Consider the following 14,557-nt stretch of genomic DNA (forward strand, 5'->3'; position numbering starts at 1 on the left):
TCCATCACCAACTCTCAGAGTTTACTCAAACTCATGTCCATCGAGTCGGTGATGCCATCCAGCCATCTCATTTTCTGTCGTCCCCATCTACTCCCACCCCCAAACCCTCCCAGCATCAGAGTCTTTTCCAGTGAGTCAACTCGTCGCATGAGGTGGCCAAAGTATTGCAGTGTCAGCTTTAGCATCAGTCCTTCCAATGAACACCCAGGATTGATCTCCTCTAGAATGGACTGGTTGGATCTCCTTGCAGTTAGGGTTCAAATGTTAAATACACTTGAAAGAGACAGAGAAATTGTAGAATCAGAGCAAAACACGCGCAGAGAAAAGAAAGCAGAGAGACAGAGGGAAAGAGACAAAAGCAGAGACAGAGGGAAGGTAAAAGGTGACATGGTGGCAGTAAGCACAGGTGTGGGCAGGAAGGTGTGAACCACACTGAAATGCAGGAAGATGATCTGGGTATGAGCAGACCTAAGGAGGAGAAGAGTGTGCATTGATGAAGAGCAAAGGGAAGTAGGGAAAGGCTAAGAAGACATAATTAGCACTACATTAGGAAGTTACACGGGGGCAGGCCACCCATGAAGCAACCTGGACATCAGGGAGGGGAGAGTAGCCTGGAAAGCAGTAACCTCCCAAACCCTGAGGTGAGACTGAGAGCCTGCTGGGAGCAACTTTGTGCCTCAAAGACCACAAGCAGAGAGTGCGAGCTGGTGACCTAAGAAGCAAGCCCTGACTGCTCTCTAAGCGTAAAAAGCGGGGCTTGCACGAAACAATCTTCTGGAGACTGGCTTCACCGCCTCTGCTCCCTCATTCACTGGCTAATCCACTCACGGACAGGTGAGTGAGAGGGCTACAGGATAAAGGTCGCGGACGTACAGCTTTACCGACACAGCTCCACTCTTCCAAAGCTTACATTCTCCAGAGGGAGGCGGAGAAGTGAGCAGTCTGTATGATACGATCCCAAGTGCTTTGGCCATAGCAGGGAAGCACACGGGGCTATCGGATCACCTAGAAGAAGCCCCACCCCGACCGTAACACTGAGAAGTCACGGCAAGTCATGAGACGCCTCCTAGGGTTTTCGCCTAGGAGCAACCCCCTAAGTGAGAAATCAAAGAGCAGGAATTTAGGAAGCAAGTGGGCAGGAGGTTGTCAAGGTAGAGAGAGACGACAGTGCTGGAAGATGTTTAGACCTTGTGGTCTAAAGCAGTGTTTCTCAAACCACCGGTAGCGAAGTACCGGTTTCTTAAATTGCCAATAAATTATGGACTGATACTTCGTAAAATACAATAAAAGAGGAATTACTAGGAAAATGGAATGACAAAGATTTTGAATGCCCGATTTTTAGATTTGACAGACATAAATCTCTCTGTCAGGCTGCTAGAAAAGAGGCTCAAAGCACTGATTCCTTATTTTTGTACTTATCTGACATACTGCAGATAAGTACATGGGGTCTGTGGGGTCTCAAAGAGTCAGACATTACTTAGCAACAGAACAACAACAATATTGTAGAAGAATAGCAAATCATCCCTGGGCCAGCAGAGAGGACACTCTGACTAGCACTGGCATATAATATACTATACAAGCAAAGCCTTGCATTACAGAGAGGGGTAAACATCAAGGAACTCGACTGCCTGAAGCACTTTCTTTCTGGTGCTGGCATTCAGACTACTGAAAGTCAGGTCTAAAATGCTCCTGACTGTACCGCAACAGTTGACTTCTCAACATCCCTAATTGTTAACACCAAGGCTAATTTTCTGGTGGAGATTCCCGCAACCTGAACAGGGGTAATAGGGAAACCCTGGGAGAGGAGATGGAAAATACGTCCCTTTCTGTCTGTTCTTCAAAGAAACTTATTTGTTGCCATGAAAGTCTTCCTGCAATAAACTTTAGTTCAATTTGATTGACTTGTTAAAAACACAAATAGGAAATGAAACAAACCACAAAACTCTTCCCACACTTTCCCCCCTCACTTCACACCTACCTCCTTGCTCTCGGGACTCAGCGCGGAGCTGCGTCTCTGAGACACTTCCTTTCTTCCCCAGATGTGCTGAGTCATCCCGGGCGCTCACTGAACGCTTTCACTCTCTGTTACAAGTGGATGTAACAGATTTGTCCTGCAGCAGGCTACAACCTTGAATTATTTTCCACTCTAAATTGCTCAAGGGGCTTCCCAGGTGGCTCAGTGGTAAAGAATCCATCTGCCAACGCAAGAGACACAAGAGAGGCAGGTTCGATCGCCGAGTAGGGAAGATCCCCTGGAGCAGGAAATACCAAGAGAGAAGCCTGGCAGGCTGTACAGTCCACGGGCTCGCAAAGAGTCGGGCACTACTGAAGCAACCGGACACACACTCACACTAAATTGCTCAAGGGCACAATAGTTGACATGAAGTAGGTGGTCGGTAAATGATCGTTGAATGGATAAATAAACGGGTCATTAAGTCTTAGTAGGAAGTCGTGTTCGACGTGAGAAAAAGAGTAGGAGTCGTCAGGCCACCAGTTTGGAGAGGAAAGGTGTTCTAGATGCACAGACCTACAGGGGCAATGGTGTGGAGATATTAGCTGATGTGTCATGACTGGGGGCTCCCAAGATGTTTGGTCAGAGTCAAGAAAATGTAAGGCACTTCTGATGTATATTTTGGAGAGAGGACTATGAAGCATTCAACTTACAATTAAGATCATGAGATTTTAGTTAATATATATGACAACTGAGTTAAATGCCTCTACAGAGTTCATGTCTAACTTTAACTTTTCATGGTAAACTAATTAACCATATTTTCACAGTTCATTTACACACTTATTAATTCAATAATCATTCGATCATGGCATCAAATCTAGTTTTGAAACAAGCAGGATATAAAAATTTTAAAAATGTACTCAGTCAGCTAAAAACACCAAATTACCCTGTACTACACAATACATTTCTTCAGCAACTCAGCAGACAAACACTATTTCAGTAAGTGAGCAGGGAAAGGAACGACTTGGTCCCCCAAAGATTTAATCAATGAAGATTTTCTGGTTATTTATTGCTGTTGCTAAGTCACTTCAGTCGTATCTGACTCTGTGTGACCCCATAGACGTCAACCCACCAGGCTCCCCAGTCCCTGGGATTCTCCAGGCAAGAACACTGGAGTGGGTTGACATTTCCTTCTCCAATGCATGAAAGTGAAAAGTGAAAGTGAAGTCGCTCAGTCGTGTCCAACCCTCAGTGACCCCATGGACTATCACCTACTAGGCTCCTCCATCCATGGGATTTTCCAGGCAAGAGTACTGGAGTGGGGTGCCATTGACTTTTCCATATTTATTGCTACATAACAAAAAAAATTCCCAAATTTAGTGGTTTAAACTGACACTTTCTCGTGACTCTTCAGGTTGACTGTTTACAGCTGTGCAATTCTTGCTCAGGCTTTTGTGTGGTTGTAGACAGATGATTTCTGGGGCTGAAGTCATTACAGGCTTCTTCACTCATGTGTCTGGCACCTGGCTGGAAGGGCAGAAACAGGCTGACCCCGCTCCATGCAGCCTCTGCACCTGGCTGACTTGGTCTTCCTAACAGCATGTAGCCTCCGCAAAGGTAGATTTTCCCTATGGCTGCTCAGGGCTCCAAAAGCAAGTGTTTTGAGACAGAAAGTGAAGGTGGTCAATCTCCTAAGGCACTATGTCACTTTTGCTTTATTCTTATGATCAAAGCAGTCATAGAATTCACCCAGATTCAAAAGGAAAGGACACAGACCTAAACTTTTAAAAGCTGGGGGAACAGAATGCCAAAAACTTGAGGCTACTTTAAAAAAAAAATCTGTCACTGAGATATTTAAGGATCTGTACAAACTTGATCTGCTCAACTTAGAAGTTTGAAACACAGCTCTTCAGGAAGAGTCTTTCCTGGGCCATCAACATGGCAATGGTGAATGAGCTGATACCCAGAGGTTGACCTCTAAGTGACTGTATCATTAAAGCTTTCCCAACAAGATTAATGGGGTGGTATTGCACCGTCATTAGCTAAATCAAACGTTTGGGTATACAAGATACTTGAATTTAGGGCACAGTTTATCTCTCTGGGAATACTCCACTTTATCAATTATTCTTATCAACAGAATCACATTTAACTTGCAGCAATGATGATTATGCAGGAACATCTGATCACATGGTTGTCTCTTAGGCAAGACTCCTACATTTATAAAAGACATGCATCACTGTATAGTTTAAAATGTGAATTCAGCTGAAGATAGTTTTCCCTTTTTTCCTCATTGCCCAGAAACAACTTCCTCAAGCGTTACATCCCTTCAGGAAGCTAAAATCCACTTTGAATGTTCTTACTCTATTCCTTGGATCATTTCCAAGTTGTTTCATTTCTAAGAAATAAAACAACTTAGCATTTCTCAATTTTCCTATCTTTCATGTGGGAGGGTTTAATTAGATGACTTATTTTAAAAGGTCTCTTGCAACTCTAAGAAGAATGAGCTTTTATTGAGTAATGTGTTTCTACGTGACAAGCCGTGAACTACAGATCCATCACACAGAATATTCCATTTAACTCTCCTGAAAACCATTATTGGAAGATATTACCATATTATTGGGCTTCCGTGGTGGCTTAGATAGTAAAGATCTGGGTTTGATCCCTGGGTTGGGAAGATCCCCTGGAGGAGGGCATGGCAACCCACTCCAGTATTCTTGCCTGGAAAATCCCATGGACAGAGGAGCCTGGCGGGCCTGCAGTCCATGGGGTCGCAAAGAGTTGGACACGACCGAGCGACTAAGTACAGCACACAGCGTGTTATTCTTCCTATTCTCCAGTCAAGGAGACAAATCTCTAGATATTAAATGGCCAAGTTCTACATACCTAGTCATAAAAAGACTTAGGATTCAAAATTTTATCTTCTTTTCACCAATATCTTCAAAGTGTTGCCTTCCATTCAACATCCTATGAGCCTATGATTTGAAATTATTCAGGGATTTTGAATTATTTTCAATGAAGTTACTTAGGGTGTCAATCACTTAGGGAGTTCTACTATACATGTCCTATGTTCTAGTACTCTGGCCTTTGCTCTCTTATTTTATGCCAGAAAGATAGCCTGTGTATAGCACTTCCCCTTTATATACCTGATCATAGAAAAAATCTGTTAAGGAAATGATCATTATTACTGCACTTATTAAAACAACTCACAAAGGATTCATCGATACAATTATGCTTTAAATAATTTTGTGGATAAAACATTATAATATCCTTTTTTTTCAGTTGAGCACAGATGGATTAAGAAACTTCCCCAGGTTTGCAAAGTTTATCAAGGGCAGAGCTGGAACTCAAACCCAGACCTTTGACTCTAATCCTGTGCTTGCTCACGGCTGCTGCTTGGAGGGTATAGAAGAACCACCTCCATCCTCACACATGCACAGCTTCTCAGACCCAAAGTCATTAGTTTTGGAAGCAAAGCACAAAAACTGAAAGAGCGTTGACTTTGAAACACAGTCTGGCTGTGTCACTCCCATCCTATCTGAGGAGGATAATCTAAGCCTCAGGTTTTCCTCAGCTGCCAAAAAGAGTAAATGGTACCTTTCCTCCAGGTGTCTATGGAGGGACAGGCTTCTCTCATCATGCCACGATGTCCTCTGGATCTTGGCTTCCCACAAAGAGGTGCCACTGAGCTGGAAAGTGGGGCAGGATTCTCCAGACTGAAGGGGAGCGCCTCCTCTGCTGATGCTTCTCCAGAGCTTTAGCTCAGCCCTCCCACCGCAGGACACCACAGATTAGACAATCAGGCAGTTTTGAGGTGTCCAAAGGGCAGAGACATGCTGCCTGGAATGAATTTTACTTTCCATCCTGGAAACTACTCTCAGTCCAGAGCTGACAAAGCATCTAGCTTCCTTCTGGACAAATTTAGAAAAAATTTAGAAAGCAAAGGAATCCAAGCTAACATCTCGATAAATTTTCTTGCTATTATTCTAAATTCACATTTATTATATTATTATGTTAAATTCACATATCCTCCCCAAACAAAAATATGTATGCATGAACCTGTATATATGTATACACATATGCATGCACACACACAGAGTGCCCACCTATATATTCATATTTATATATGGAAATATAAAAGTAAATATGCAGATATATAAATATGTAGTCATTAATATACATATATGCAGAAGCTGAAAGTAACTGTGATCTCAGATGGGGCTTACAAAGCCAGGGAGAGTAATAACCCACAAATCTGGTTGTGCAGTTTCACAGAAGGAGACATTTGTGAGATCTCAAATGGTCCAGGAGAGGTTTTTTCTGAAAAAGGTTATGCCTTATTCACTCTTTCTATACATCTTCAGCTCCAAAACAGACTTCTCTCCCTTTGAGAACAGTGTGGTCTGAGATCAGCTCTTCTTCAGGTACCAGGCTTGGCCTGAGGTGGAGGGCACTGATCTTTCTAGAGGTTCAATTTTATCTACTATACCACCTGATATTTTAAGATACAACTGTAAGTTTTAGGACTGTAGGAATTCTCTGTCCCTTAGCTTACATTGTGATTACTTGGCAAACTAGAAGTCATAATAACTACAAATTAAATAAAATAGATGCAGATAAATAAAAATAATTTTAAAATATTAGCATGAGTTTGTGACAGGCATCATCTTGAATTCTTTGCATAGAAAATAATAATATCATAAAGACAATAATAAGAAATTGGTAAACATTAGAAGTTAGTTCCCTTCCAGTTGAACTTGGAGATAAAAATCACTCCAAGGAAAACACAAAACCACATTTAGCCTACTTCCTGAGATTGCATGAATCTCTAAAAACTTTGCGCAATGTGGTTGTACAACAAAGTTGCCTCTTCATGTCCTTTACCTTGTATCTCTAATCCCAAACCGTTCTTATGTTTAGTCAAGTTTCAGTGTTTGAAAGTCTGGAGATTATTCAGTTTTTTCATCTCTCCCAGATCCCACAGAAGGTCAGGTAGATTATAAGAACTACCAGACGGCAAGTGGTGTTTTCCAAAATTTAGCCAACCATGTAAACTTGTGACTCCTTTAAGTTTTCCTTAGTCAAATCTCCAGAGTGCCCAGTGGGAAACTCATGTTCACTTTGCCAAGACCCGTCATTGTTAATAAAAAACTAGACTGTGGCATGCTCAGGAGAGTAGAGATGTATGTAAATTCGCACTGTAAAGGCTGAACATGGCTTTGCTGTTACTGTCATTGTTCAGTCGCTAAGCCATGTCCAACTCTTTGTGACCCCACAGACTGCAGCATGCCAGGCTCCTCTGTCCTCTGATCTTGCAGAATTTTCTCAAATTCATGTTTATGAAGTCAGTGATGCCATCCAACCATCTCATTCTCTGCTGCTCCCTTCTCCTTTTGCCTTCAATCTTTCCCAACATCAAGGTCTTTTCCAATGAGTTGGCTCTTCATATCAGGTGGCCAAAGTATTGGCCCTTCAACTCCAGCATCAGTCCTTCCAATGAATATTCAGGGTTGATTTCCTTTAGGATTGACTGGTTTTATATCCTCTCAACCCAAGGGACTCTTGAGAGTTTTCTCCAGCACCACAGTTTGAAAGCATCAATTCTTTGGCTCTCAGCCTTCTATAACTCTTGAGGAAAGTCTCCTGGAAAACATATGCTTGTTTTATCAGTCAGGGGCCAAACAGAAGACAGAAGCTTTATAGTAATTTGAGCAGGGAACATTTAATATAAAGAATTATTAACTAAAAAAGAGGGCTGAAGTGATGAAAGATTGGCCAGTAAGAAGTGAGAGAACTCTAAAAAATACATAAAACACAGACACAATCTATGATAACAACTGAGACAGTGCTCCAAAGGACTTCTCTCACTTGAAGACTTCAACCCAGACCTCACTGTAGAGGTCATGGCAGCACATACTGGATGGTAGTGAAGTTGCTGAGGTGGTGCACCAGCAACTTTCTAGAATTTTCCAGGGACTTTCAAGAAAATCCCCCAAAAATGTGCCTTGGGATGCTGTTTACACGGAGGAGCCTTGGGAGGCATTCTACTGCAAACTCGCCTGAAGGAGTGCCATGGAAAATTACCAGCTACTGGGTGCTGTCAGCTGTCACATTGGCAGGAATCAGATTGGAGAATGCACCCACTGCAGGAGCTGGACACCAGGGAGGACACACACACAGCAGAACCTGGAGAGAGAAGCACACGAGAAGCAAGAAAAGAAGTCTCTTCCACTTCCAGCATCCCTGCAGAGCCCACCACTGGAACAATTGAACGTTATGGTAGCCAACAAAAGAGAACTGTTTACTGAGACCATCTGCATTCTTGCATAACAAGCAATGATGGGTAAATATGTACTATCAAGCAACGAACCGACAGATGACTCAGTCCATTTCATTGGCCACTCAGGTTCCATGTATATTCTTTTACACATAGTTGAACTCTCATATGACAATAAAGCAACTATTTTTATTTCCACCTAATAAGATGGAGCCATCCTTCTTGCAAGTGAAGTAGTACTGACCCTCTTCCCCAAAATGAGGAACAACAGTTCCAATAGTAAGTAAATCCATTGCTGGCTGTATTAACCCATCACAGAGTATCTCTTGCCTAAAACTTCTGTGGTAAAGTTGGCTTCCAACAAGTCATATTTAAGGTAAAAATGGAAAGGAGAGATAAGAAAAAAAATGGTTAACATATGCAGATAAACACACAGAGACAATAAGCCAAAGAAAACAGATGAAGCTTCTATAATATCTATCTTCCCTTAACGATTCATTCAAAAGTCAAGATATCTGAATTGTTTCCTGATATGTGCTCAGACCTTGCTTTCTTGTTTTGTCCTCCAAAGACCTGAGTGTCACTCCTTCCTCCACTGCTTCCTGGCTGTGACTCACAGGCGAGTCCCTTCATTACTGTGAGGAGCTACCGCTTCTTTTATCTGTTAAATGGAACTAATGGTATCTGCCCTAATTGCTCTACAAGATTGCTGCAAATAAAGACTTAAGATCATTTTTGTAAAAGGTGTAAAGCCCTACAAGGTGAGGTGAAGTCGCTCAGTCGTGTCCGACTCTTTGCGACCCCATGGACTGTAGCCTACCAGGCTCTTCCATCCTTGGGATTTTCCAGGTAAGAGTACTGGAGTGGGGTGCCATTGCCTACAGATGTTAAATATTTTTCCTTTCATCTAGTGCGTATTTGATCAAGGGCTGAGTAACTGAAGAACAGCACTCAATCAAACCAGTTGGCATTATAATAAATTAGAACCTAGAAATGAATAGCCTAGAAAAATCAAAATAGAGTGCATATGAATCTTGTAGGCTTTTGCATTGTGTAATATTCCTCTTTATCAAAAAACAGATGCAAATTTAACAAAACAACATAATCTGATTCATAATCTGAACATAATAGAGAAAATAGATCTGAAGGCAGGAGATACACACACAATCAAAGACACACAAATGTGTAAGTCACAGTCTGGTTACTGCAGCATGACTAAGATCTCAGAGGTATCCTGATCATCCTCACGTATCTCAAAGCCTTGTGCAGAGGGGTGGGACTAGGAGAGGTTAGTTCTGACTAGTCTTAGCTGAGCCATATACGAGCCATTTTGTTTTGAACTTCTTGGAGCTACACTTGAAAGATATTTTGGCTTGTACGAGGCCTGTTCAGTTCAGTTCAGTTCAGTGGCTCAGTAGTGTCTGACTCTCCACGACCCCATGAATCACAGCACACCAGGCCTCCCTGTCCATCACCAACTCCCGGAGTTCACTCAGACTCATGTCCACAGAGTCGGTGATGCCATCCAGCCATCTCATTCTCGGTTGTCCCCTTCTCCTCCCACCCTCAACCTTTCCCAGCATCAGAGTCTTTTCCAGTGAGTCAACTCATCACATGAGGTGGCCAAAGTATTGCAGTTTCAGCTTTAGCATCAGTCCTTCCAATGAACACCCAGGATTGATCTCCTTTCGAATGGACTGGTTGGATCTCCTTGCAGTCCAAGGGACCCTCAAGAGTCTTCTCCAGCACCACAGTTCAAAAGCATCAATTCTTCGGTGATCAGTTTTCTTCACAGTCCAACTCTCACATCCAAACATGACCATGGGAAAAACCATAGCCTTGACTAGACGGACCTTGGTTGGCAAAGTAATGTCTCTGCTTTTCAATATACTATCAAGGTTGGTCATAACTTTCCTTCCAAGGAGTAAGCGTCTTTTAATTTCATGGCTGCAATCAGCATCTGCAGTGATTTTGGAGCCCCCCAAAAAATAAAGTCTGACACTGTGTCCACTGTTTTTCCATCTATTTCCCATGAAGTGATGGGACCAGATGCCATGATCTTTGTTTTCTGAATGTTGAGCTTCAAGCCAACCTTTTCACTCTCCTCTTTCACTTTCATCAAGAGGCTTTTGAGTTCCTCTTCACTGGCTTTCTGTTTTTAACATACCATAAATCTTCACATCTTCCAGATTGTTTGATAAAATACACAAAGGAGGAAATATTATTGGTAGGTAACTGATCAAAGTGTGTAGTCAAAGCTGACATGAATGACTTTAGGAAGACATATCAATCTTTACCTACAATGTCTCACTCAAAGTATTCATTCAATGTACACTCATGTTCCTGAAGAGGATAAAAGTAATCTAGTCATACAGTAAGGTATTTTTGCAAGTAACAACCATCCCTCCATCTGTTCCTTCACTCAGTCAAAAGTTATGGATCATCTCCTAAGTATCTGATGGGGAAATGGAGGGAGGGAGGGAGTAAAAATTCTTCTTGCCAAAAAATGTATATTGTTTTGAGGGAAAAAAGAGAGACAGAGAAATAGTTTGAAGGGGAAGTATGATACCAGAACATTTCTTTTAGGATTAAAGAGGACAAGGATAAGAAGGGGGTGAAAGAGAAAACAATTTCATTGAAAAGATATTGATAAATGATGTAGCAAAAATAGAAAGTTACCAACAGATGGGGTAAAGCAGCAGAACAAATGAAATAGCAAGAGTAAGGTCTTCTAAAAGACTGCTGATTCCAGGCACAGACAAGCAACCTGCTTCTCATCCTCATGTGACCTCCCTGAGGAGCAAATGTGAATCCTAGGAGCACAAACGTTTCTGATCTCAGGCAAATTTGAATAGAAGTCCCTGACAGCCGGAGACAGCAGAGGGAAGAAGGAGGTCCAGAGGGTTCACACTCCATGGGGTAGCAAGGGGACTCAATGGGAGCTGCAGTTCTTTGAGTCTCTCTAGCTGGGCTATAACAGCTTAAGCCACTAGGGACACTTTCCACAGCAACCCTAAGGGATTACAGGATTCTAGAAGCAAGTAACTCACTCATCACTCTTCTCTGTGGCACTGTGAAACTTGAGTGAGGGCTCATTTTGATGGTCCAAGGACAATTTTATGGCAGGTCTCCTTTCTTTAAAAAAAAAAATCAGAGCTGAACAACAGTTAAAGTGGTAAGATCAGATTTTGTTCGAGAGTGATTGCAATAGGAGGAGATAAACTCAGTATAGAACTAGGCTTGATTCCGATTGCAGCATGAATAGACTGAAAGGCAGCGTGGAGTCAGTAGATATGTGTCTGTGGGCATGCTTCATAGTGTCCGGCTCTTTGTGACCCCATGGACAGTGGCCCACCAGGCTCCTCTATCCATGGGATTCTCCAGGCAACAACACTGGAGTGGGTTGCCATTTCCTTCTCCAGGGGATCTTCCTGACCCAGGGAATGAACCCGCATTTCCTGCCTGCAGGCAGAGTCTTTTCCACTGAGCCACCTTGGAATCCCTGGAGTCAGTAGCTATAAAATTCTTAAAAGGAAGCATTAGGATTGAGGGAGATTCTGGTTAAATTGCCAGGATTCTTGCTGAAGGAAGACCAAATCTCTTGAGATATGGCAGGTAGAGCATTCTGCTAACCTGACTTAGCAAGATCCTTGCTACAACTGGACGATGCAAGCCCAACATGGATGGGTGTCAAGGGTGAGGCCCGAAGAGCTTAGTGGGGTCTGACAAGAGTTGATCACGGAGGGTCCCTCATCATCTTTCATGGTCAGTAGAACGTTTGCCTTGACTCTCAAGAATGGCAGCGTGGCTCCACAGCACCAGAGCGCAGCAGAATTATTCCCGTCTGCCCAATTTGAGCCAAGAGTGACAATTGGTTTAACCAGCAATGGTGGTGGTGGCAACACACTGGCAGTGAGAGACAAATTCTGACCTCAGACAGGCATCTTGTTGGAGCAGCTGGATGAATGCAGAGATGGTTCTCTCAGCTCCATCATGGAACTCTTCCCAAAGGGGTATTAACATCAGTGAATGTCTTAATGACCACGGCAAAGGCATTCCTTTAGGGGACAAATAATAAAATGGAAATAACCATTCTGTCCTTTAAGAAAAAAAGTGAAGAGGAATCTTAGAGAATTAATTGAAATGTTTGTAAAGTGCTCCATTAGTGAAAGCTATACAGCAACATTTGGTCCTTTGAATTCATGCAGGGAATGCAAGACAGAGCAAAGTTTGTACCCGTGGGATACCCAAACACTATCATATCTAATATGAAGGTGAGGAGAGAATTTCCCAGGTAAGCAGAAGGGGATAGGAGCATTGATCCTAGGAGAATAAATTTAAACTATGCTCATCTGTTTTTAATTTTAAGAAGGCTGGCATGCCACACATTACACAAGCAAAGGTAAGGAGAAGGGGTTTACCACCTTCCACATTCCAAACTTTAGAATCTGCACTTCACCAGTAATTTTCCCAAGGGCTTCCCTGGTGGCTCAGATGGTAAAGAATTCGCCTGCAATGCGGGAGACCTGGATTTGATCCCTGGGTTGGGAAGCTCCCCTGGAGAAGGGAATGGCAACCCACTCCAGTATTCTTGCCTGGAGAATTCCATGGACAGAGGAGTCTGGCGGGCTACAGTCCATGGGGTTGCAAAAAGTGAGACATGAATGAGCGACTTTCACTTTTAGTCACAGTGCTGGTAGGCTGTGGACACAAAATTTGAACTGATCTGGTTACAAATTCCATGTAGTATTTTCATTTTGCTCCCCTGTCTACCTTGGACTGTATCATCATGTATCAAGTATGACTTCATTTCTTAAATCTCCTTCCAGATGGAGATTTCCATGGTAAAATCTAAAAGGATGAAAGGATACCATCTGAAGCAAAGACCTGGTAAGGACTCTAGGTAAGCACACATGGCATTGAAACTTTAGTGCCATAGGAAGTCTTCTTCCCCAGTCTCACAGGAATGTGGGAGACAACTGTGCTGATTCTCATTTCTTGTGATCTTCACTGTCACTTAGGAGTGAGACCTTCCAGAATATGTGAATGTGTTCAGGCCTAGGGGCACTGGAGCATAATGAAGACTGCCAGAACTCCCTGGTGGCTCAGTGGTTGAGAATCTGCCTGCAATGCAGGAGAAAGAAATTGAAGTCACTCAGTCATGTCCAACTCTTTGAGACCCCATGGACTGTAGCCTACCAGGTTCCTCCATCCATGGGATTTTCCAGGCAAGAGTACTGGTGTAGGTTGCCACTTCCTTCTCCAGGAGATCTTCTCGACCCAGGGAATGGACCCGGGTCTCCCGCATTGTAGGCAGATGCTTTACCATCTGAGCCACCACGGTTAAATCCCTGGGTCAGGACGATCCCCTGGAGAGAGGAATGGCAACCCACTCCAGGATTGTGGCCTGGAGAATCCCTTGGAAGGAGGAGCCTGGTGGGCTACAGCCCTTGGGAGGGTAAGGATTGGACGCAACTGAGTGACTAAGCACAGCACGCAGCACCAGAACTCTAAGGTCAGACTGATGAGGGTTACACAGCCTTTCCACATCGCACCTGTGCTGGGATCTTGGGTTGGTTACTTTACCTCTTTGAGTATCAACTTCCTACTATTTTTTAAATATAACTGTTATACAACGTTGTGCTGTGCTCTGCTGTACAATGAAGTAAGTCAGACATGTGCATTCATATATCCCCTCTATCTTGGCCTTCCCTCCCACCCCAGTGCTCACCCCCTCACCTGTTCCCACCTGTAGGCCCTCACAGAGTACCAAGCTGAGTTGCCTGTGCTATATAGCCAGCTATTTTACATATAGTATTGAATATATATGTTAATCCCAATCTCCCAATTCATCCCTACTATTTTTTTTTAAAATGGGATCAAATTTTATTTTCTACCAGCTGAGTCTTACAGGGATTAAATGCACAAAGAAAGCAAAGTCTCAGAAGGTACACACCAGCACACAGTAGGTATTCACTGGTAACTATCATGTGAAAATGATTGATTAAGGAGTAAATGTGATGAGAGGTATGGGATGAAGCTTCCTCAACATGACACATCAAATGATGAATGCTTTAGTCATCAGGAGTCTTAAATGCAGTGCTTCGGTGCAATCTCAAAAATGACAGAATGATATCTGTTCGTTCCCAAGGCACACCATTCAATATCACAGTAATCCAACTTTATGCCCTGACCAGTAATACCAAAGAAACTGAAGTTGAACAGTTCTATGAAGACCTGCAAGATCTTCTAGAACTAGCATCAAAAAAAGATGTCTTTTCATTGCAGGGGACTGGAATGCAAAAGGAAGTCAAGAGATACCTAAAGTAACA

General features: G+C 42.9%; 1 long non-coding RNA gene across 2 annotated transcripts in view; it reads right to left on the reverse strand.

The window, feature by feature from the left end:
* LOC148775534 (uncharacterized) overlaps positions 1–2,239 on the reverse strand; it is a 23,916-nt gene extending 21,677 nt beyond the window's left edge. For both annotated transcript variants that reach the window (XR_016038957.1, XR_016038956.1), the window contains exon 1: positions 1,979–2,239. This is a non-coding gene — a long non-coding RNA (uncharacterized LOC148775534). The remainder of the gene's footprint in view (positions 1–1,978) is intronic.
* Between the last annotated feature and the right edge of the window lie 12,318 nt (positions 2,240–14,557).

The sequence above is a fragment of the Moschus berezovskii genome, chromosome 14 (genome assembly GCF_049115385.1).
Source record: "Moschus berezovskii isolate FMDL1 chromosome 14, NW_MosBer_1.0, whole genome shotgun sequence".
Classification (NCBI taxonomy): domain Eukaryota; kingdom Metazoa; phylum Chordata; class Mammalia; order Artiodactyla; family Moschidae; genus Moschus; species Moschus berezovskii.